At 43.0% G+C, this 23662-nt stretch overlaps 1 pseudogene; it reads right to left on the minus strand.

Moving 5' to 3' along the window:
- Positions 1 to 162: 162 nt before the first annotated feature.
- Positions 163 to 19726, minus strand: LOC127292993 (tyrosine-sulfated glycopeptide receptor 1-like; annotated as a pseudogene).
- Positions 19727 to 23662: the final 3936 nt, after the last annotated feature.

Here is a 23662-nt window from a genome sequence, read left to right on the forward strand (position 1 = left end):
CACCACTGTGTGCTTTCTTTGTCTAATGTAGCTGTGTCTGGTAAATAGAATAGGGCGTGTGCAACGGTGTAAGCAACCTGCAGAAATCTGTTTCTCTGCTCGGCTCATGTTCTTTGTGTGGTACACTGATATCATTTTCTTTGCATTGGCTCGGCTGGAGGCGGGTTAAACTACCGCATAAGTTTGTTTAACCAAACATGGTGATATTTTGGTTTGTAATCCTAATTGTATCAGTCACGGTAAGGATGTTTATTCAGGTTGTTGACGTCTATATCTATCCGCTGTAATTCATAATAATTGTATAAACACTTCTGACCGGCAAATATTATGATTTTTTATTGCTTTCTTTGCCAGTATACATTGGATACTAGAAGAAATTACAACTGAAGTGGGCTTAGCCGACATACCTATAAAACACTAACTGGTCATATAACACCCCTACTCCAAAGAACAAACCATAGGCAATAAAAATGATGATCTTGTTGCTGTGTTGTTTTGTGGAGATAACGCAGACAGGATCTCCACCAACTGAGCTACAATGGTGAATAAGCATAGCGCCACACAGTTTCGGATTCCCATCAAAACTAGATTCTGGAAATGTACTCAGCTGGCCTCCTGTTGGAACAGGCCCTTCTAGGTCATTGTTAGAAATGTTGAATGCGGAAAGGAAGTGAAGATTCCCCAATGTTGCTGGGATTTCACCTGTCAGAGACAAATCTAGCACCTCCAGCTTCATGAGGTTGCAGATAGACGGCGGAATATCTCCATATAATCTGTTGAAGCTGAAATCGACTTGAGACAGCACCTTCAATTGACCAATCTCCGGTGGAATCACACATGTGAAGTTGTTGGTACTTAGATTCAAGAACTTAGGGAAAGCCGTAAGAACATGGTATTGGCGCGATAGGTTCCCCCGAAAAACAGGTAGTTCAAGGTGTCCTGGATCCAAATAAGTTGATATCTTATCTGATGTTAGCACTGAGATCTCCATCAAGGTGATGGGGATTTTCCCAGTAAATCTGTTATTCGATACATCCAGATAGAAGAGGCTATTTAGGCAGTTGATCCAGCCTGGCATTGGTCCGCTGAGTCGATTGTTGGATAACCTTAGTATCTTCAAATTTCTGAGCTTCGATAACCAAACTGGTAAATTTCCAGTTAATGAGCTGTCAGCCATGTTGATATATTGAAGATTCTGAAAACTATGTATGGTTTCATCTTGTGGCATGGCCTCATTCATGAAGTTCTGGGCAAGAATCAGGGTGGTGATGTTCCTGAAGCTCTTAAAGACATGAAAAGCTTTCATAATATTTGTAAAAGGGTTTCTAGCAAGTGATAGGTACGAAAGATGCAGGTTCCCTATTCCTGGTGAGATCTCGCCATGGAGATGGTTCAACGACAGCCGCAGTGCAATCAAATTGTTGCATGAGTAAATGCTTTCTGGAACCATGCCACTGAAGTTATTTCTCATAAGATGTAAATGTTTTAGACTGTGCAGGGTAGAGAAGTTTACCCTCCCTAGATCTCTGCTGATGTTGTTAATCATCAGTTCAATGATTATAAGATTGGTACAGTTACTCAGACTTGATGGAAGCTCCCTGGACATGTTATTGCTACCCAAATAGAGCTCCTCTAGCTTCTTTAGCTTACCTATGGTGTCTGGGATCTTGCCACTGAATTTGTTCCCTCCTAGGTCGAGAATAACCAGATTACTGAGTTTTACTATATTCTCTCCATCAAGTTCTCCTTGTAAGCCATCGTTTGGAAAAGAGAGGTGCTCCAGGGAAGTAGCATGGAAGAGTTTAGCAGGGAGGATCCCACTTAGCTTGTTGTTCCCAACCTTGAGAACTTTGAGGTTGGAGCAATTACCAAGTGCAGCAGGAACAGAGCCACTCAATTGGTTGTAACAAAGATCAAGCATGGCCAAAGACGACGAGAGGCAGAGAGAAGGTGGTATGCACCTAGTGAAGCTGTTGTTGTTGGCATTGAGCACGACTAAATTCCGCATCACATTCCATGTGGATGATGGAAATTCTGCAGTCAGTTGGTTGCTTGAGATGTTGAGTACCTGTAGAGTCCGGGCCGAGGTGACCGAATATGGCAGCTCGTTCAGCACCCCATTAAGCCTGCTGAAGCTGACATCGAGGACAATGATGTTGCTGGAGTACACGAGCTCCAGCGGAAGGCCACCGGAGAACGAGTTGTGTGAGAGGTTGACACGTAACAGGTTGGTGAGGCCGGCGAGGCAAGGCGAGATGCACCCTTCTAGTCCTCTAGAGGCCAGGGAGACTTCAATGATGGCCCCGCCTCAGTTGCAGGTGACGCCTTCCCATTTGCAGCAATCCGTGCCGTTTCGCCATGACGTGGCGAGGCCTGCTGTCTACTGTTGGCTTCTTTTCCTGTAGACAGTGTTGGGCCTCCAAGAGCAGAGGTTTGTAGAACAGCAGCAAGTTTTCCCTTAAGTGAATCACCCAAGGTTTATCGAACTCAGGGAGGAAGAGGTCAAAGATATCCCTCTCAAGCAACCCTGCAATCACGATACAAGAAGTCTCTTGTGTCCCCAACACACCTAATACACTTGTCAGATGTATAGGTGCACTAGTTCGGCGAAGAGATAGTAAAATGCAAGTGATATGGATGTATATGAGTGGTAATAGCAATCTGAATAAAATATGGCAGCGAGTAAACATGCAACATAATAGTAAATAAACGGAGATTCGATGCTTAGAAACAAGGCCTAGGGATCATACTTTCACTAGTTGACACTCTCAACATTGATCACATAATAAAATCACTCTACACTCTCTTGTTGGATGACAAACACCATTAATTGTGTAGGGCTACAAGAGCACCTCAATGCCGGAGTTAACAAGCTCCACAACATTCGATGTTCGTATTTAAATAACCTTAGAGTGCATGATAGACCAACGCAATTATACCGAGTACTAACATAGCATGCACACCGTCACCGACAGACTATGAAAGGGGGAATAGATCACATCAATACTATCATAGTAATAGTTAACTTCATAATCCACAAGAGATCACAATCATAACCTACACCAAGTACTACATGATGCACACACTGTCACCATTACATCATGGAGGAGGAATAGAATACTTTAATAACATCACTAGAATAGCACATAGATGAATAGTGATACAAAGCTCATATGAATCTCAATCATGTAAGGCAGCTCATGAGATCATTGTATTGAAGTACATGGAGAGAGAGATTAACCACATAGCTACTGGTACAGCCCTTAGCCTCGATGGAGAACTACTCCCTCCTCATGGGAGACAGCAGCGGTGATGAAGATGGTGGTGGTGTCGATGGAGATGCCTTCCGGGGGCACTTCCCCGTCCCGGCGGCGTGCCGGAACAGAGACTCCTGTCCCCCGAATCTTGGCTTCGCGATGGCGGCGGCTCTGGAAGGTTTCTCATACCGTGGCTTATTCCCCCGAAGTTTTTAGGTCAGGACGACTTATATAGGCGAAGAGTCGGAGTCGGAAGGGCCACGGGGCAGCCACACAACAGGGGGGCGCCCCCCCTGGGCCGCGCCGCCACCACGTGTGGTGGCCCTGGGCCTCTCCTCTGGCCCCTCTCCGGTGTTCTGGAAGCTTCGTGGAATTATAAGATACTGGGCGTTGATTTCGTCCAATTCCGAGAATATTTCCTTACTAGGATTTCTGAAACCAAAAACAGCAGAAAACAGGAACTGGCACTTCGGCATCTCGTCAATAGGTTAGTTCCGGAAAATGCATAATAATGACATAAAGTGTGTATAAAACATGTAGGTATTATCATAAAACAAGCATGGAACATCAAAAATTATAGATACGTTGGAGACGTATCAGCATCCCCAAGCTTAGTTCCTACTCGTCCTCGAGTAGGTAAACGATAACAAAGATAATTTCTAAAGTGACATGCTACTTACATAATCTTGATCATACTATTGTAAAGCATATGAGATGAATGAAGTGAGTCAAAGCAATGGTAAAGATAATGACTAAACAACTGAATCATATAGCAAAGACTTTTCATGAATAGTACTTTCAAGACAAGCATCAATAAGTCTTGCATAAGAGTTAACTCATAAAGCAATAAATTCTTAGTAAAGGCATTGAAGCAACACAAAGGAAGATTTAAGTTTCAGCAGTTGCTTTCAACTTGTAACATGTATATCTCATGGATAGTTGTCAACATAAAGTAAAATAATAAGTGCAATAAGTAAGCATGTAAGAATCAATGCACAGTTAACACAAGTGTTTGCTTCTAAGATGGAAGGAAATAGGTAAACTGACTCAACATAAAGTAAAAGAATGGCCCTTCGCAGAGGGAAGCATTGATTGCTATATTTGTGCTAGAGCTTTTATTTTGAAAACATAGAGAGAGCATAAAAGTAAAATTTTGAGAGGTGTTTGTTGTTGTCAACGAATGGTAATGGGCACTCTAACCCCCTTGCCAGACAGACTTTCAAAGAGCGGCTCCCATGAAAAAAAAAAATTGGGTGGCACTCCTTCCAACCTTGCTTTCACAAACCATGGCTAACTGAATCCTCGGGTGCATGCCAACAATCTCATACCATGAAGGAGTGCCTTTTATTTTAATTTTATTTAGATGACACTCCTCCCCACCTTTGCTTTCTCAAGCCATGGCTAACCGAATCCTCGGGTTGAAAGATCGAGATGTCGCCTAGAGGGGGGGTGAATAGGCAATTACAAACTCTTGCGGATTTGTCTTGTAAGAATGCGGAATTAAACTATCGTTTAGTTTACAAGCACAAACCCTAAATATGCTAAGCTCAACTAAGTGTAACAATAGCAACTAGAGCTAAGCAAGATAGGCACAAGATATATGTAGCACAAGTGATAGCAAGATATATGTACTTCAAGCACGATGGCTATCACAAGGAAAGAGAGCTCGGGTATAGAAATAACCGAGGCACGCGGAGACGAGGATGTATTCCCGTGTTCCCTTGCTTTGCAACAAGGTACGTCACGTTTGGAGGAGTGGAGGTCCCACGAAGGATTCCCCGCGCCACGAAGGCTCACCCTATTCTCCGAACCACACCCACGAAGGATAATGGCCCGTTCCTTATGGTTAGCTTTTCCTCCGCTCCGGAGATGGCAAGCTCCACAACCACTTCACAAGCTCCACGAAGGAGAAGCTCGGGCCCCTTCACAATCTTCCACGAAGAGATCACCGGGACACCAACCAAACCAACTAGGAGGTCACCCTCCAAGAGTAACAAGCTCACGGTCTCTCACTCGAACAAATCGTGGTGGAGAGCTCAACACTATGCAATGATGCAAAGCAAGAACACCGGAGGTGTTCAAGTCCTTCACACTCAAATCCCACCAAAGCAACGAATGCTAGGATGAGATTGGAGAGGAAGAACAAGGGGGAAAGTCAACCAAAGACTCCAAAATCTAGATCCCAAGAGATTCCCTCACTTAGAGAAGAAACGGTTTGGTGGAAGTGTAGATCTAGATCTCCTCTCTCAAATCCTCAAATATGAGCAAGAACGGTTGGAGGAATCAAGGGAGAGAGCAACTTCTTCAAATGCAACAATGGAGGTGAGAGAAAGGGGAAGAAGTTGTTGCTCAAGGTGGAAGAAGGGTTATTTATAGCATGGGAACAAATAAAACCGTTGGGGAAAAAGACAAGTGAAAAAGGCATAAAAAATGGCCCAAAAAAGCGCCCAGCCTCAGGCACTGACCGGAGTCGAGCAGACGGGCAGTCGCAGCCCGGCCGGGACCGGACCGGAGGCCAAAAACAGCGAGAGTGGGCCGCGCTGGGAGAGAAGGCCCAGCTGGGGCGGAGCGGCCAGCCAGGATGGGGAGGCAGGCCGCGTGGGCGCGGAAAGCCCCGCAGGCGCACGGGGGCGGGAGGCCAAGGGTGGGCCTGTGGGCACCGACGGCCCAGCCGGGCGAGGAGGCGGCCCGTAGCGCCCGGGGCGAGCAGCGGGCGAGGCCCCCGGTCGGGGCCGGGGCCTGTGCCGGGCAGGCCGGTCAAAGGGCCGGTGGCCGCTCGGTCCGGTTGGCGCCCGGTGCGGACCGGGTGGGCCGGCGTGCGGCCCGGCAGGCCGGGCGGCAACCGGGCAGCCTTCCCCTTTTTTTTCTTTTCTTTTTCTTTTTCTTCTTTTACCTTTTCTTTAATAACTATTGCTCCCGAACTCCGATTGACATGAAACTAATTTCGTTGGAAAGATAACAACAAATTCTATCCAATAGAAAGTGCAAACTCAAGAAACTGTAGGAGGGAATTTTATCATAAATATAAAAGGGTAGAACCTTATATCATGAATAACCGGTAAAATCACCCAACCTCGAAAACGCAATAGAAGATGCATGCGAACTCCGTTTTTGATGAACTTGGGCTTGTTGTAAAGCTAGCAACAAGCTCAAGAACCTTACATAGAGAAACACCAAGAAGCAATAAGGATATGCAAAGTATTCAAAGGATTGAGCTCCCTAAGACGATGTGATCAAGTTACTCAACCGAAAGCCCCTCTTAATAGTGCGGCTATCTATCCTATAATCCGGTCTCCCAACATCCACCTTGAGACCGGTAAAAGGAAAACCTAGCAAGGCCATACCTTTGCCTTGCGCATCCCGCTTGATCTTGATGATAACTCTTCAAGCTTCACTCAAGCCGGAATGCCTCTCTTGACCAATGTTGCTTCGTGAAGACTCACAAATGCTCCCCCATACACTATGATGGGAAAGCTCCATTGATGCACATCTTCACAAGTCCATTATCATCAAATGGACGGCAAGCTTCAAGTATGTGATTCACTTGAGACGCTCATCTTGAACTTGCCCAACTCAACCTTGTATCGATGATCTTGATGCCAATACACAAGATATACCTTTATCTTCATGGCATCCATACTTGAATCCAACACATGGAGAGCAAGTAGTACCTATGGAATATTCCTTCATATAAACTCAATGAAAACATTAGTCCATAGGGGTTTTCATTAATTACCAAAACCACACATAGGGGTAATGTACCCTTACAATCTCCCCCATTTTGGTAATTGATGACAACCACAATAAGAGGGTTTATATAATGAATATTAGTGACAAGTACGCAACTTATCCGAGAATAAGTTGTATACAAGAGGTTGTATTTGATATGGTCAAGTAGCACAAAGCTACTAGCCCATATCAAAACCGGCTCTACTCACACAACTACAACAAATGCAATAGATGTGAGTAGAACCAATATATATAGAGAAAACTCCCCCACAATGTATGCACGTTTCATTGCATACATTGTCAAGATTAACCTTTGGGATAGTTTCCACTATATATACAACCATACAAGACATATAAATATGGAATGCATGAGAGGCAAAACACTTAAGCACAAACCAAACTTAAGTATAAAACCATTCCCTTGAACCCTCTAAACTTCTCCCCCATTGGCATCGATTGTCAAAATGGGTGAAAAATTTAGAAGGCCAATATAATGTGAGTTCCTCCCCAAAGTGTGCACTTCTCATAATTTGAGTGGAATCAAGTGCACATATCCAATGATGAATACTTGAAGGAAGTCAAACTATATTGAGGATCAAAGATTGCATAAAGATAACATGGTGAAGTGAGCTTCAACAAATAAAGCAAGCAATCAAAGATCCAATTGGACAAACAAAGATATCATGATAAGAGAGATATAGTGCTTCTAAAAATAAGAAAGCTCCCCAAGGTTCGTGCACAATTTATAATGTTTGCATTTGAATACAATATGCACAAACATGGAATCCTCACTCCCTATATATCATTTAGAACACAACTAAGATAAAGAGAGTATGCTTATCAAGAACAACTTTAGTCCAACAATTACGAGATATGAGTGCATGAAGAAAATAAATAAACCAAGCACTCATAAATTTTCTTTACCAACCCACTAAAAACAAAAGGGGTAAAAGATGGTCGGCAAAGAACAAGGATATCAAGATGACGGATTAACGCTCTTATGTATATAAGTTTCTAAAGTGGACAAAGTGATCCATAAAGAAACATGCACACACAAGAGGTTAACAAAATAGATAAGACAAGATATCCAAGATGAAGTCATAAAATATACCAAAGGATGTTTGCTTACGAAGCATATATAGCCTATGGCTCCAATTTTCACTTATGGTATATGAATGAACTTCAACCAAGTTAGATCTCAAAAACATTACAACTAACAATAAGGGAAGTAGAGCTAGTTGTAGTGTTTTGAGAAAGGCAACAAGTATCACAAATACGGATTTATTTCACAAATTCATCAATATTGCACACAAGAGCTCTTTGAGGAATTGATATGCAATAAATTGCTAGAGGGCATATTTGTGATAGGTGAATCATAAAATGTGATATATATGTATAACCTATCATATGCATCTTCTCAAATTACTCAAATGTTCAATAAGAAGTTTTACTTTTAAAAAAAAGAAAAAGGTTTTTCAAGAACCGCAATATTTTCGAAATAAATAATTTCATGCCAAGATACAACCTACAAGAGGTTGGATGCTATATGAGAGTGCATGAATAAGATACTTGTTACCGAGATGGCAATGGCTTGATGTAGTAGATAAGAGTTCATCGATCATCCTAGCTTGACTCCAATCCTCATATGGTGACAACACCTTCCTTATAGATGAGACAAGCTTCCATTGCATCTCCAATGCACCTAAAACATCATTCAAGTACATCTTGGTCCCCAAACTTATTGGGTCCAACATGGTTAGACTAACCACAATATATAGGACACACTCCATATAAACATGTGCATATTTAGATGAAATTTGAATTTCATGCACATCTTAGCCATTTAGGATTTGATGGAGTATATCCTACATAATGGATCGAAAGAAAGCAAGCATGCTATAAATATAAATAAATTACATATAAGCACGCACAAAGATTTTTAAAGATCCAAGAAAGATATACTTTGGACAAAACACCAAAAAAATTGAATAAGGCATAGAGGTTTCACAAAACAAATTTGTTGTCCAAATTATATCTAAGAAGCAAATCACAAAAGATTTGTTCAACAAAGTTCAACAAGTGAACTAAGAAGAAACCATTGAGCATAGAGGATGAAATAAAGCAAACATGCTCAAAGATTTATCTCATTCAAGCTAATAAAATATGTACGAAGGAATGAGATAGCAAACTCCCCAAAAGAGCAAGGTTCGAACAAATAAACCAGACCCTCACTTTTCACTATGGCACAATGTACCGTAAAGAAAAGCTATGTATTCCAAAACAAACACTTGATATGAATCAAGAGGATTTATCAAAAGATTTTTCAAAGGGACAAGGAAGACATATGGGAGATATAAAGATTCTTGTAAATAAAATAAGGAAGTAAGAAACAATCCAAGGTGAAGATGATCCAAAAATTCAACCACATAAAAGGTTATCAATTGTCAAAGACAATGAGTATATTGGAAATAATTTCCGGTGGAGTATTGACAATGATAGTAAGGATCAACTTCACAATAAAATGCATAGGCTAAGTATATAGAATTAAGCACTATGCACGGATGAAGATTCTTGATAACTTCAACTAGTCACACAATCACGCACGGCAATGATTAGAATAACTTGAAGCAAACGGTGTCCCAAATAAGATATAGAGATATGTATTTGAGGAAAACCCGCACCAAGAATTTCATATTCAAACAAGAGCCCACAAGATGAGTAATAAAATATTTTTATTAGGAATGGAGCTTGTTTGAGCAAACATGCCACCTAGGAACAAGATAATGAAGAGCATGAACTCTAAGTGGCATAACCTCATATGTTCACATTTTCTAGGCTTGTGATATGTACAAAACATATTACTCCCCCATAATGTGATAAAACATTTCTTCTAAATAAGAGGCAACTAAAATTCAACTAGAGATGATTAATGGATATTTAGAATTTGAATTTCTCATGAGTATGACACACCACATAGTGACTAGATAATCTTGCAATATCAATACTAAGTGGTGGTACTCATGTACACACATTTTAAAGAAAGAGAGATGCACAAAGCATATCACTCCCCCAAAATGGGATGTTCCATTAATCACTTCAAAGAGAGCCAAATAAGATATCATCAAGGTGCATTAGGCTCAAAACAATACACAAGTATATGATGAGTCAAACAAACATACTTGAATACACAAGATAGGCAAGTAAGACACAACACATACAAACAAATATTTGGTACAAAACCAAACATGCAAAGGGGCAAGTAACTTACAATAAATATGATGAGTTGAAGTATAAGTTACCGCAAAGAGGAACATTGGATATAAGTTCTAGATGATAATCCATACGACTTGGCTTGGTAAAAATATAATATATGAAGATCCCTTAATTCTTCATGAAATAGCCAAGTCTCCAATGACCTCCACTTGTACCTATTGATCAAGTTTGAGATTGTTGGTCCCCAACCAAGTTGGTTCCAAAGAGGTTAGTCACAATAGGCTTGGCAACCCAAATGGTTCTTTTCTTGAAACCACTTTGAGTTCCAACAAACTTGGCAAAAACATTGCCATCCTTATCCTTCCCTAGAGAATAATCATTATCAACAATTATAGGGTTAGATAAGGTACCACCTAAGCAAGAAGAAGCAAAGTGCCCCTTCTCACGACATAAGTAGCAAGTGTTCCCCTTTCTCTTCTTTATTGATTTCTTCTCTTGGGGAATAATATCTTGATTCTTCTTGAGAGGTGGCCTATCTTCAACTTGAGGTCGAGCATGAGCTTGACCTTGACCTTGTGACCGTTTCCCTTGTTGTTTCTCACTCAAGTGCTTCTTCTTCGTCAATGGGCATGATCTAACATGATGCCCTTCAACCTTGCACTTGAAGCAAACCAACTTGGCCGGATCCTTGACTTTATCTTGGCCCTTCTTCTTGTTACTCTTGCTCTTGGACTTGTTCTTGTTATTGGAGTTGAATCCAAGTCCACTCTTGTCATTGGGGGATTGTTGCACACTTAGCATCTTGTCAAGTGCGGATTTCCCTTCATGACGCTTTTCCAAGTCTTTCTTCAAAGAAAGGACTTGGGCCTCCAGCTCTTTTATTTCCTCTACATGGTTAGTAGAAATACAAGTACTAGAGGAAGTAGAAGCTTCATTGTTAGAGCAACAAGACAAAGTGAGTAATCCAACACAAGGTGTATCACTAGTTTGACTAGATGGATTACAAGGACTAGCACATGGCAATATAGCATTTGTAGTAGAGATTGTGCTAATGTCCATATGAGGCTCACAAGATGTTACCTTAGTGATACTAGCCTCATGAGCTAACTTTAGCCCATCATAGGAAATTAGAAGGTCATCATGAGAGCCCGAGAGCTTTTTATGACTTTCTTCCAATTCCCTATAATTGCCAGTTAGCAACTCAAGTTGAGCCCTTAACTCAACATTCTCCTTTAAGATAGATGCTTCACAAGAAGTAGAATTAGTAGCACAAGCATCAACAATAGTTTTCTCATTTTCATGCATATAGGATTCAAATTTTTGTGTAAGCATAAGAGATGTCGCCTAGAGGGGGGGTGAATAGGCAATTACAAACTCTTGCGGATTTGTCTTGTAAGAATGCGGAATTAAACTATCGTTTAGTTTACAAGCACAAACCCTAAATATGCTAAGCTCAACTAAGTGTAACAATAGCAACTAGAGCTAAGCAAGATAGGCACAAGATATATGTAGCACAAGTGATAGCAAGATATATGTACTTCAAGCACGATGGCTATCACAAGGAAAGAGAGCTCGGGTATAGAAATAACCGAGGCACGCGGAGACGAGGATGTATTCCCGTGTTCCCTTGCTTTGCAACAAGGTACGTCACGTTTGGAGGAGTGGAGGTCCCACGAAGGATTCCCCGCGCCACGAAGGCTCACCCTATTCTCCGAACCACACCCACGAAGGATAATGGCCCTTTCCTTATGGTTAGCTTTTCCTCCGCTCCGGAGATGGCAAGCTCCACAACCACTTCACAAGCTCCACGAAGGAGAAGCCCGGGCCCCTTCACAATCTTCCACGAAGAGATCACCGGGACACCAACCAAGCCAACTAGGAGGTCACCCTCCAAGAGTAACAAGCTCACGGTCTCTCACTCGAACAAATCGTGGTGGAGAGCTCAACACTATGCAATGATGCAAAGCAAGAACACCGGAGGTGTTCAAGTCCTTCACACTCAAATCCCACCAAAGCAACGAATGCTAGGATGAGATTGGAGAGGAAGAACAAGGGGGAAAGTCAACCAAAGACTCCAAAATCTAGATCCCAAGAGATTCCCTCACTTAGAGAAGAAACGGTTTGGTGGAAGTGTAGATCTAGATCTCCTCTCTCAAATCCTCAAATATGAGCAAGAACGGTTGGAGGAATCAAGGGAGAGAGCAACTTCTTCAAATGCAATAATGGAGGTGAGAGAAAGGGGAAGAAGTTGTTGCTCAAGGTGGAAGAAGGGTTATTTATAGCATGGGAACAAATAAAACCGTTGGGGAAAAAGACAAGTGAAAAAGGCATAAAAAATGGCCCAAAAAAGCGCCCAGCCGGCGGCCCAGCCGGCCGACCGGGGCTGGAGCCAGACAGGCCGGTCAGCAGCCCGGCCGGACCGGACTGGAGGCCAAAAACAGCGAGTGGGCCGCGCGGGGAGAGAAGGCCCAGCTGGGGCGGGCGAGCGGCCAGCCAGATGGGGAGGCAGGCCGCGTGGGCGGCGGAAAGCCCAGAGGCGCACGGGGGCGGCAGGCCAAGGGTGGGCTGTGGGCAGCAGCCCGGCCGGGCGAGGAGGCGGCCCGTAGCGCTGGGCGAGCAGGCCGGCGAGGCCCCCGGTCGGGCCGGGGCTGTGCCGGCAGGCCGGTCAAAGGGCCGGTGGCCGCCCGGTCCGGTTGGCGCCCGGTGCGGACCGGGTGGGCCGGCGTGCGGCCCGGCAGTCCGGGCGGCAACCGGGCAGCCTTCCCCTTTTTTTTTCTTTTCTTTTTCTTTTTCTTCTTTTACCTTTTCTTTAATAACTATTGCTCCCGAACTCCGATTGACATGAAACTAATTTCGTTGGAAAGATAACAACAAATTCTATCCAATAGAAAGTGCAAACTCAAGAAACTGTAGGAGGGAATTTTATCATGAATATAAAAGGGTAGAACCTTATATCATGAATAACCGGTAAAATCACCCAACCTCGAAAACGCAATAGAAGATGCATGCGAACTCCGTTTTCGATGAACTTGGGCTTGTTGTAAAGCTAGCAACAAGCTCAAGAACCTCACATAGAGAAACACCAAGAAGCAATAAGGATATGCAAAGTATGCAAAGGATTGAGCTCCCTAAGACGATGTGATCAAGTTACTCAACCGAAAGCCCCTCTTAATAGTGCGGCTATCTATCCTATAATCCGGTCTCCCAACATCCACCTTGAGACCGGTAAAAGGAAAACCTAGCAAGGCCATACCTTTGCCTTGCGCATCCCGCTTGATCTTGATGATAACTCTTCAAGCTTCACTCAAGCCGGAATGCCTCTCTTGACCAATGTTGCTTCGTGAATACTCACAAATGCTCTCCCATACACTATGATGGGAAAGCTCCATTGATGCACATCTTCACAAGTCCATTATCATCAAATGGACGGCAAGCTTCAAGTATGTGATTCACTTGAGACGCTCATCTTGAACTTGCCCAACTCAACCTTGTATCGATGATCTTGATGCCAATACACAAGATATACCTTTATCTTCATGGCATCCATACTTGAATCCAACACATGGAGAGCAAGTAGTACCTATGGAATATTCCTTCATATAAACTCAATGAAAACATTAGTCCATAGGGGTTGTCATTAATTACCAAAACCACACATAGGGGCAATGTACCCTTACACGGGTGCCGTCCAACAATCACATACCATGGAGGAGTGTCTATTTGTAAAATTATGAAAGTTAATTAATTTGGGGCTGGGAACCCCATTGCCAGCTCTTTTTGCAAAATTATTGGATAAGCGGATGAAGCCACTAGTTCATTGGTGAAAGTTGCCCAACAAGATTGAAAGATAAACACCACATACTTCCTCATGAGCTATAAAACATTGACACAAATAAGAGGTAATAACTTTTGAAGTGTTTAAAGATAGCACTTAAGCAATTTACTTTGGAATGGCAGAGAAATACCATGTAGTATGTAGGTATGGTGGACAAAAATGGCATAGTTTTTGGCTCAAGGATTTTGGATGCACGAGAAGAATTCCCTCTCAATACAAGGCTTAGGCTAGCAAGGTTGTTTGAAGCAAACACAAGTATGAACCGGTACAGCAAAACTCACATAAGAACATATTGCAAGCATTATAAGACTCTACACTGTCTTCCTTGTTGTTCAAACCCTTACTAGAAAATATCTAGACCTTAGAGAGACCAATCATGCAAACCAAATTTTAGCAAGCTCTATGTATTTCTTGACTAATAGGTGCAAAGTATATGATGCAAGAGTTTAAACATGATCTATATGAGCACAACAATTGCCAAGTATCAAATTATTCAAGACATTATACCAATTACCACATGCAGCATTTTCTGTTTCCAACCATATAACAATGAACGAAGCGGTTTCATCCTTCGCCATGAACACTAAAAGTAAAGCTAAGAACACATGTGTTCATATGCAACAGCGGAGCGTGTCTCTCTCCCACACAAGCATGAATTTATTCAGAGAATGAAAATAACAAAACGAAAATAAAAGCACACAGACGCTCCAAGTAAAGCACATAAGATGTGACGGAATAAAAATATAGTTTCACTAGAGGTGACCTGATAAGTTGTCGATGAAGAAGGGGATGCCTTGGGCATCCCCAAGCTTTGATGCTTGAGTATTCTTGAAATATGCAGGGATGAACCACGGGGGCATCCCCAAGCTTAGAGCTTTCACTCTCCTTGATCATATTGTATCATCCTCCTCTCTTGACCCTTGAAAACTTCCTCCACACCAAACTCAAAACAAACTCATTAGAGGGTTAGTGCATAATCAAAAATTCACATATTCAGAGATGACACAATCATTCTTAACACTTCTGGAAATTTCCCAAAGCTACTGGAAGTTAATGGAATAAAGAAATCCATCCAACACAGCAAAAGAGGCAATGCGAAATAAAAGACAGAATCTGTCAAAACAGAACAGCCCGTAAAGACGAATTTTTTAGGTACACCAGACTTGCTCAAACGAAAATGCTCAAATTGAATGAAAGTTGCGTACATATCTGGGAATTACTCACGTAAATTGGCAGATTTTTCTGAGTTACCTACAGAGAACACTGCCCAAATTCGTGACAGACAGAAATCTGTTTCTGCGCAGTAATCCAAATCTAGTATCAACCTTACTATCAAAGACTTTACTTGGCACAACAATGCAATAAAATAAGATAAGGAGAGGTTGCTACAGTAGTAACAACTTCCAAGATTCAAATATAAAACAAAAGTTCTGTAGTAAAATAAAAACATGGGTTATCTCCCAAGAAGTTCTTTCTTTATAGCCATTAAGATGGGCTCAGCAATTTTAATGATGCACTCGCAAGAAATAAGAGTTGAAGCAAAAGAGAGAATCAAGAAGCAATTTCAAAACAAATTTAAGCCTAACCCACTTCCTATGAAAAGGAATCTTGTAAATAAACAAATTCATGAAGCATAATGCAACAAGCATAGAAAGATAAAACAAGTGTAACTTCAAAAATTTCAGCATATAGAGAGGTGTTTTAGTAACATGAAAATTTCTACAACCATATTTTCCTCTCTCATAATAACTTTCAGTGGCATCATGAACAAACTCAACAATATAACTATCAAATGAAACATTCTTATCATCAGTCTCATGCATAAAATTATTACTACTCCCAACATAAGCATAGCCATTCTTATTAATTGTAGTGGGAGAAAATTCAACAAAGTAGCTATCATCAAATATAGGAGGCATATTGTAATCATAATCAAATTTATCCTCCATCGTAGGCGGCACCAAAAGACCACTATCATTATAATCATCATAAATAGGAGGCAAAGTATCATCAAAGAAAATTTTCTCCTCAATGCTTGGGGGACTAAAAATATCATGCTCATCAAAGCCAGCTTCCCCAAGTTTAGAATTTTCCATATCATTAGCAACAATGGTGTTCAAAGCATTCATACTAATAACATTGCCATTAGCATGCAAATAAGGTTCCATAGGTTTTTCAATTTTTGCAACGCACCATTTATGTCTTAACTCAGGAAATAGATTAAAAAGCTCACAGTTGTTTTCCATTATGCCTTACTAGTGTTTAACAAGAAACAAAAATATGCAATTGCAGGATCTAAAGGAAATAGCTTCGAGCACTCATCCAGAAAATAGCTTAGTAGCCGGGATCCGGAGTGTGAGTACCTTTTACCTTTCCTCCCCGGCAACGGCGCCAGAAAATACTTGATGTCTACAACTGGCGCGTGGTTGACGTGGGAGGTAGAAATCTCTGTGGTGTAGCTTTTCTTTGTTCCCCGGCAACGGCGCCAGAAAATACTTGATGTCTACAACTGGCGCGTGGTTGACGTGGGAGGTAGAAATCTCTGTGGTGTAGCTTTTCTTCGGTCCCCGGCAACGGCGCCAGAAAATAGCTTGCTGTCTACTGTTGGCTTCTTTTCCTGTAGACAGTGTTGGGCCTCCAAGAGCAGAGGTTTGTAGAATAGCAGCAAGTTTTCCCTTAAGTGAATCACCCAAGGTTTATCGAACTCAGGGAGGAAGAGGTCAAAGATATCCCTCTCAAGCAACCCTGCAATCACGATACAAGAAGTCTCTTGTGTCCCCAACACACCTAATACACTTGTCAGATGTATAGGTGCACTAGTTCGACGAAGTGATAGTAAAATGCAAGTGATATGGATGTATATGAGTGGTAATAGCAATCTGAATAAAATATGGCAGCGAGTAAACATGCAACAGAACAGTAAATAAACGGAGATTCGATGCTTAGAAACAAGGCCTAGGGATCATACTTTCACTAGTGGACACTCTCAACATTGATCACATAATAAAACCACTCTACACTCTCTTGTTGGATGACAAAACCATTAATTGTGTAGGGCTACAAGAGCACCTCAATGCCGGAGTTAACAAGCTCCACAACATTCGATGTTCGTATTTAAATAACCTTAGAGTGCATGATAGACCAACGCAATTATACCGAGTACTAACATAGCATGCACACCGTCACCGATAGACTATGAAAGGGGGAATAGATCACATGAATACTATCATAGTAATAGTTAACTTCATAATCTACAAGAGATCACAATCATAACCTACACCAAGTACTACATGATGCACACACTGTCACCATTACATCATGGAGGAGGAATAGAATACTTTAATAACATCACTAGAGTAGCACATAGATGAATAGTGATACAAAGCTCATATGAATCTCAATCATGTAAGGCAGCTCATGAGATCATTGTATTGAAGTACATGGAGAGAGAGATTAACCACATAGCTACCGGTACAGCCCTTAGCCTCGATGGAGAACTACTCCCTACTCATGGGAGACAGCAGCGGTGATGAAGATGGCGGTGGTGTCGATGGAGATGCCTTCCGGGGGCACTTCCCCGTCTCGGCGGCGTGCCGGAACAGAGACTCCTGTCCCCCGAATCTTGGCTTCGCGATGGCGGCGGCTCTAGAAGGTTTCTCGTACTGTGGCTTATTCCCCCGAAGTTTTTAGGTCAGGACGACTTATATAGGCGAAGAGTCGGAGTCGGAAGGGCCACGGGGCAGCCACACAACAGGGGGGCGCCCCCCTGGGCCGCGCCGCCACCACGTGTGGTGGCCCTGGGCCTCTCCTCTGGCCCCTCTCCAGTGTTCTGGAAGCTTCGTGGAATTATAAGATACTGGGCGTTGATTTCGTCCAATTCCGAGAATATTTCCTTACTAGGATTTCTGAAACAAAAAACAGCAGAAAACAGGAACTGGCACTTCGGCATCTCGTCAATAGGTTAGTTCCGGAAAATGCATAATAATAACATAAAGTGTGTATAAAACATGTAGGTATTATCATAAAACAAGCATGGAACATCAGAAATTATAGATACGTTGGAGACGTATCAAGGCCACCGTCTTGAGATAGCCCATCAAGAAACTGGAGAAGGTAGTGCTTCTCCCGCTCGGTGCATGAGTGGACAGAAGAGGCTGAGAAGATCTGCAACAGAATCAGCTGCAGCATGATCAGAGCAATAGAAAAGAAATGCATTGGAACTTCATCTCTACTCGTTCTTGTAGAGTGCATGGCTGGTAAGCTGTGTAGCACTATTTTCTTGGAAGAACAGGGATTGAAGATTAATGTTAATGCTTGTCCATCTTAAGCTGATTGTTGCAATGGTTGGTGGTGGGTCTGCAATATTGCAATAGTATCATTCCAATGAAATGAAACACAATGGTCTTTTGCGTTTTCTTGAAAATAGTACAATTATAATTTTATAGTACTGGTGTTGACGTGTTGTTATGGCATCATAAATCTGGGTACAGTACCAACCTAGAACCTAGCTTGTCCTTACTGCATGCCCATTCAAGCTTAATGGCTCATAAGGTCCACTAAGGCATTAAAATCCCGCATTTAGCCTGATACTAAGGCTCGCCTCTTATAATACGTAGTAACAATTTGGAAGTATAGCTTCGGCTTACATGTTGCTTTTTTGTTCCTTCTGTATGGTTGTGTATGGGTATTGCTATATGTGCGTAAACTGATACTGCATGGGTACGCTTATTAGGCAATGCCTTCCCTCAGCTTGATCATAGGTAGACCGCATCGAGCTCACAATTCTATTGCCCGTGATGCCTTCCCTCCGTATCAAAATGCAGAAGTTAGGCTTCTTCCTGTTCTAGAGTAGTGGCTTCAAGCTCCAGTCTTAGTTTGACTAGAGATTAAATCGAAAAAGGCTCCCCGTGGACTCTACGCAGGACTTCTTTCTAAGCCTAACATAATTTGAATTTCTCATTTTGGTGTTCTATGGATAGATGAAAGACATGGGAAAAAGAATAGTTATGCGTCCGTCGGAAGTTGAAGCGCTTTACAAGGAACATGAATTTGAAGAGTACGGCGCACCCGTAATAGATTGGGTGCGCAATTACTGCGAGGAAAGTGGACTTTCGCCTGCCTGTAGAGCCTTAGAGCGTCTCCAACAGGCGCGCTAAATCTTGGCGCTGTAAAAGCGCTTTGCAGCGCGCTCTATCCATGTTTTGCGTGCGAGGACATATTCACCTCCAGCAGAAGCTCTAAATCTTGGAGTTGTAAAAATCCATAGTTGTTTCTACGTGCGACTTATACAACGTGTTCTTTTCGGCGCGGTAGATATAGTGCACGATATAGCGCTTTTGCCCCAAGCTGTATTTTACAGCGCCGGTTGTAGCACCTGTTGGAGCATTATTTTGCGTCCGCGCGCTAAACTAGTCACTTTTTTAGATACGGCACGGGATAGAGCGCGCATGTTGGAGATGCTCTTAGAGCCTGGTATGGAGCTGGAAGAGGAGTCCGATCAAACTGGTTGGAGAGGCATTAATACATTTTTAGGAGGGAGGAGCTCTCATCTATGTAAATTACCTTGGATCTTGACCTGCTGCATATATTGTTCCATCGCTCGCAGGAGGTAGCAGCGCATCTTAATTTTTGGCTTCGGTGTGCATCTGGTGCACCAGAGCCCACAATATATATCGAAGACATCTCTAGCCATCGCCGTGGCCGTTCTTTGGACCACAGGATTCTCCTAGATCACTGTAGGTATCTCCTATACATTTTTTGTGAACAATGAAATGGCCTTAACATTTAGGTCGAGCGGATTGAAGGCTATGTTCTGAGAAATTGTGTGAGTAGGAGCCTAGGAGGTAACTTCAGAAACCTCCCATGATCCGGTGAGGAGAGAAGGAAACTTAGGGTTTCGGGTGCGGGGGGTCGTTGGCACTGGTTTTTAGAGTTTCGGGTGCAGGTATTTGCCGAAATTGGGGGAGATCGGTAGGTTTAGAGGGATGTCCGGGATGGTGGCAGATCGGTGGTGGGCAGCGGGTAGAGGGCGGTGCCCCGAGGCTCCACAATAGCGGGTTCGGACGCAGGTGACGACAGCAAGCGGTTTGGCCGGCGCTTGTGGAAGGGGGTTAAGGAAGTCAACTAGAATCAGGTGGTGGGAGCGAGGAAGAAGACGACTGAGGAGGTGAAAAACAAGACGATGTTGCTGGGCTGGCCCATGTTGCTATCCTATGGGCGTTGATTTCATGGCCGGCGCTAAACGCGTCAAATAGGACCCCTCCTCGCTCCCTCTTCCAGCCTTTCTCTCGAGTCTCCAAATAACCATGGCCTAGTATATATGGCATCTCGTAGCGGCCTTACCCAACTAAATCTAGGATGTCTAATCGTGGATAGTGGGCATGGCCCAAAGTGGCACGATTTTAATGGACGGAGCACCGTGGATCTATCCACATCGATTCATTTCGAGCTTAAATTTAGGCTAGAAATATAGTCACATAGACATCATCCGTGTTCACGCGTCCTCTTTTGTCCTTCCTAGGTTCGCCTGTCAGTGGCAGACAAGCCACTCCACCCGCAATCAACCCTCTCCTGCTCGGTCTCAACACCATCGCTAGCATTGTTCGCCCCCTTTGACAGTGTCGCCCGCTTTGGCCGGTTCTTGTCGAAGGCCAGTCCTTTTGTCGGCGTTGTTATTATGTTATAGGCACTTGCCACCACCGGACAATCTCGCGCCCAGCAACCAACCCTGCTACCGTCTTGTGTCTTTGCCTAGGTCCACTTCGTCGACCTTCGATTCGAACCCGCCTGCCAAATGCATCATCTAGGACTTGCTCGGCCATTTGCGCGGCCAAATTTGAAGTACGAACTCGGTTTATATTATGCACCTATCGAAATTCTCCGACATAGACATTGACGGTCACCATTGTATGACCATTATCTCATGTTGTACATAGCCGTAGATGTATAGAAACTTGATTGAGTTTTCTACAACAATTTTATCGGTACATTGCCAATATTCTCTAAGCGTGCAGAAGGCAATTCTCTAGAGGTTCACTATGAGATAAACTACCATGCATACACCAAAGGGTATTATCTATCTGATGACATCTATCCCTACTAGGTTACAATTATTCCGGACTAGGCTACAATTATGAAAATATTTTGTACTCCTGAAGAAGAGAAAAAGTGTAGGTTTGCCAAAGAACAAGAAACTTGTAGGAAGGATGTAACAGCCCGACACTCCCTCTCGGGCATGTTGAAAGGACACGGATGTCGCCTAGAGGGGGGGTGAATAGGCGGTTTAAAACTTTTACGAAATGGGCTTAACAAATGCGGAATAAAACTAGCGTTTACTTTATCAAGCCCAAAGCCTATATACTATGGTTCACCTATGTGCACCAACAACTTATGCTAAGCAATATATGCAACTATGTGATAGCAAGATATATAACTTCAAGCACGATGACTATCACAAGGTAAAGTGCGTAAGTAAAGAGTTCGGGTATAGAGATAACCGAGGCACGCGGGACACGAAGATTTATCCCGAAGTTCACACTCTTGCGAGTGCTAATCTCCGTTGGAGAGGTGTCGTGGCTTAGTGCTCCCGAACGCCACAAGAGGCTCACCTTGAGGTGTGGTTGGTCGATGCACACCAACGCCACAAAGGCCTCACCCCAAGATGCGGTACTCACACCACACACCGAACGCCACGAAGGCGCCTCACCTTATTCTCCGGTGACCCTCGCCACAAAGGCCTAGGTCACGGTTCCACTAAGGGATTTCCTTCGAGGCGGAAACCGGGCCTTACACAAAGATTGGGGCACACATCCACAACTTAATTGGAGGCTCTCAACAAATCGCCACAAAGGCCTAGAATCCGTCTAGAGTTCCAAGAACCCAAGAGTAACAACCTTCTTGCTTTCACATCCACGAATCACCGTGAAGAACTCAAACCTATGCACCAAATGCAATGGCAAGAACACCACAAAGATGCTCAAGTCCTTTTCTCTCAAATTCCAACAAAGCTACAAAAGCTATTGGAGGAATAAGAGAGGAAGAATAAAGAGGAGAACACAAAATTCTCCAAGATCTAGATCCCAAAGATTCACTCACAAAGAGATGATATGGTTTGGTCAAAGTATGGATCTAGATCTCCTCTCTCTTTTCCCTCAAAAGGGGGCAAGAATCATGGAGGGAAAGAGAGAAAGGGCAAGCTTCTTAAGATCAACAATGGAGGAGAGAGAGAGTTGAAGAAGCAGCAGCCCAAGGAGGAAGAAGGGGGTATTTATACCCCCAAGAAAATCGAGCCGTTGGGGGCAAATCCAGGGCCGGATAATTCGGTGTAAGTGAGGGCCGAATAATCCCCCCCCCCCCCCCCCGCGGAAAATCCGGCCTCTGGGAAATTCCGGGCAAAAGTCCGGCCTGGAACCAGGGGGTTTACTGCCAGACATCGTCAAAAGTCCTTAGCCAACCGGCCCGGAAAATCCGGCCTGGTGATATAAACCTGCTACCTTGTAAAATCCAAAACTTAACATTGGTAGCTCCGAATAGAGTGAAAACATGGAAACTAATGGGGGTGATTTTCTATTATTTTTAGAGGCGCAACACCTCAACATGAGAAACCGAGAAAATCACCAAACTCGAAAACGCAACAAGTGATCTATACGAAATCCATTTTCGATGAACTAGAGCTTGTCATGAGAATAAGACAAGCTCTAAAACATCACATGGATAAGATCCAAATAACAACCAAGAAAGATGATGCAAGGATGCGAAGTTTTGAGTTCTCCGAAGGATACGATCAAGTTACTCACTCGAGAGACCTCTTGATAGTACGACAACTAAACTATAAACCGGTCTCCAACTACACCATGAGACCGGTGATAAAGAAACCCTATCAAGAGCAAACCTTAACCTTGCGCATTCCACTTGAGCTTGATGATGACGGACTCGACCGCAACGAGATGGAACGTCTTTCTTGATTGTGCTTGCTTGATGAAGTCATGCGAAATGCTCCCCATACTCCACTATGGGAGAGCTTCTTCTACGGTGCATCTTCGCATATCCATGATAACCATAAGGATGGCAAGCTTCAAGCATATGATCTCTTCGAGTTGGCTCATCTTGAACTTGCACTTCATTTCTTCATTCTTTATCATGTTGATGTATTGAAGTAACTTGAGGGCTCACTTCATCTTCATCTTCAAGACATACTTGACACTTGATATCCTTTATTAATTTCTTCTTATTGCAACATTGAAGCCAACATATGGTTCAGGCATTGCCTATGGACAACTCCTCAAATATAACTCAATGCAAACATTAGTCCATAGGGATTATCATTAATTACCAAAACTACACATGGGGGCTCCATGCACTTTCACATGTTACCCCTGGTAGGTCTCTAGGATCTCTATACTAGCCTCATAGATCAACACTAGTCTTTTATGCGCACTTTGTCGTCACTCATACAGACTTGGGATCAACTTCCCCACCGGTCACCCATCCTCAAATCGCTCCACACTAACCATGTTTAACCTAGGAGTTCTTTTGGAGATGAGCTTCCAAAAAGAAGTTGTAACTTGTTAGAATGAGAATCATATCAATCGTATTGAATATCAATCATATTGAGTCATGGGCCAGGAAA

This window comes from Lolium perenne, chromosome 4 (genome assembly GCF_019359855.2).
Source record: "Lolium perenne isolate Kyuss_39 chromosome 4, Kyuss_2.0, whole genome shotgun sequence".
NCBI classification, from domain to species: Eukaryota; Viridiplantae; Streptophyta; class Magnoliopsida; order Poales; family Poaceae; genus Lolium; species Lolium perenne.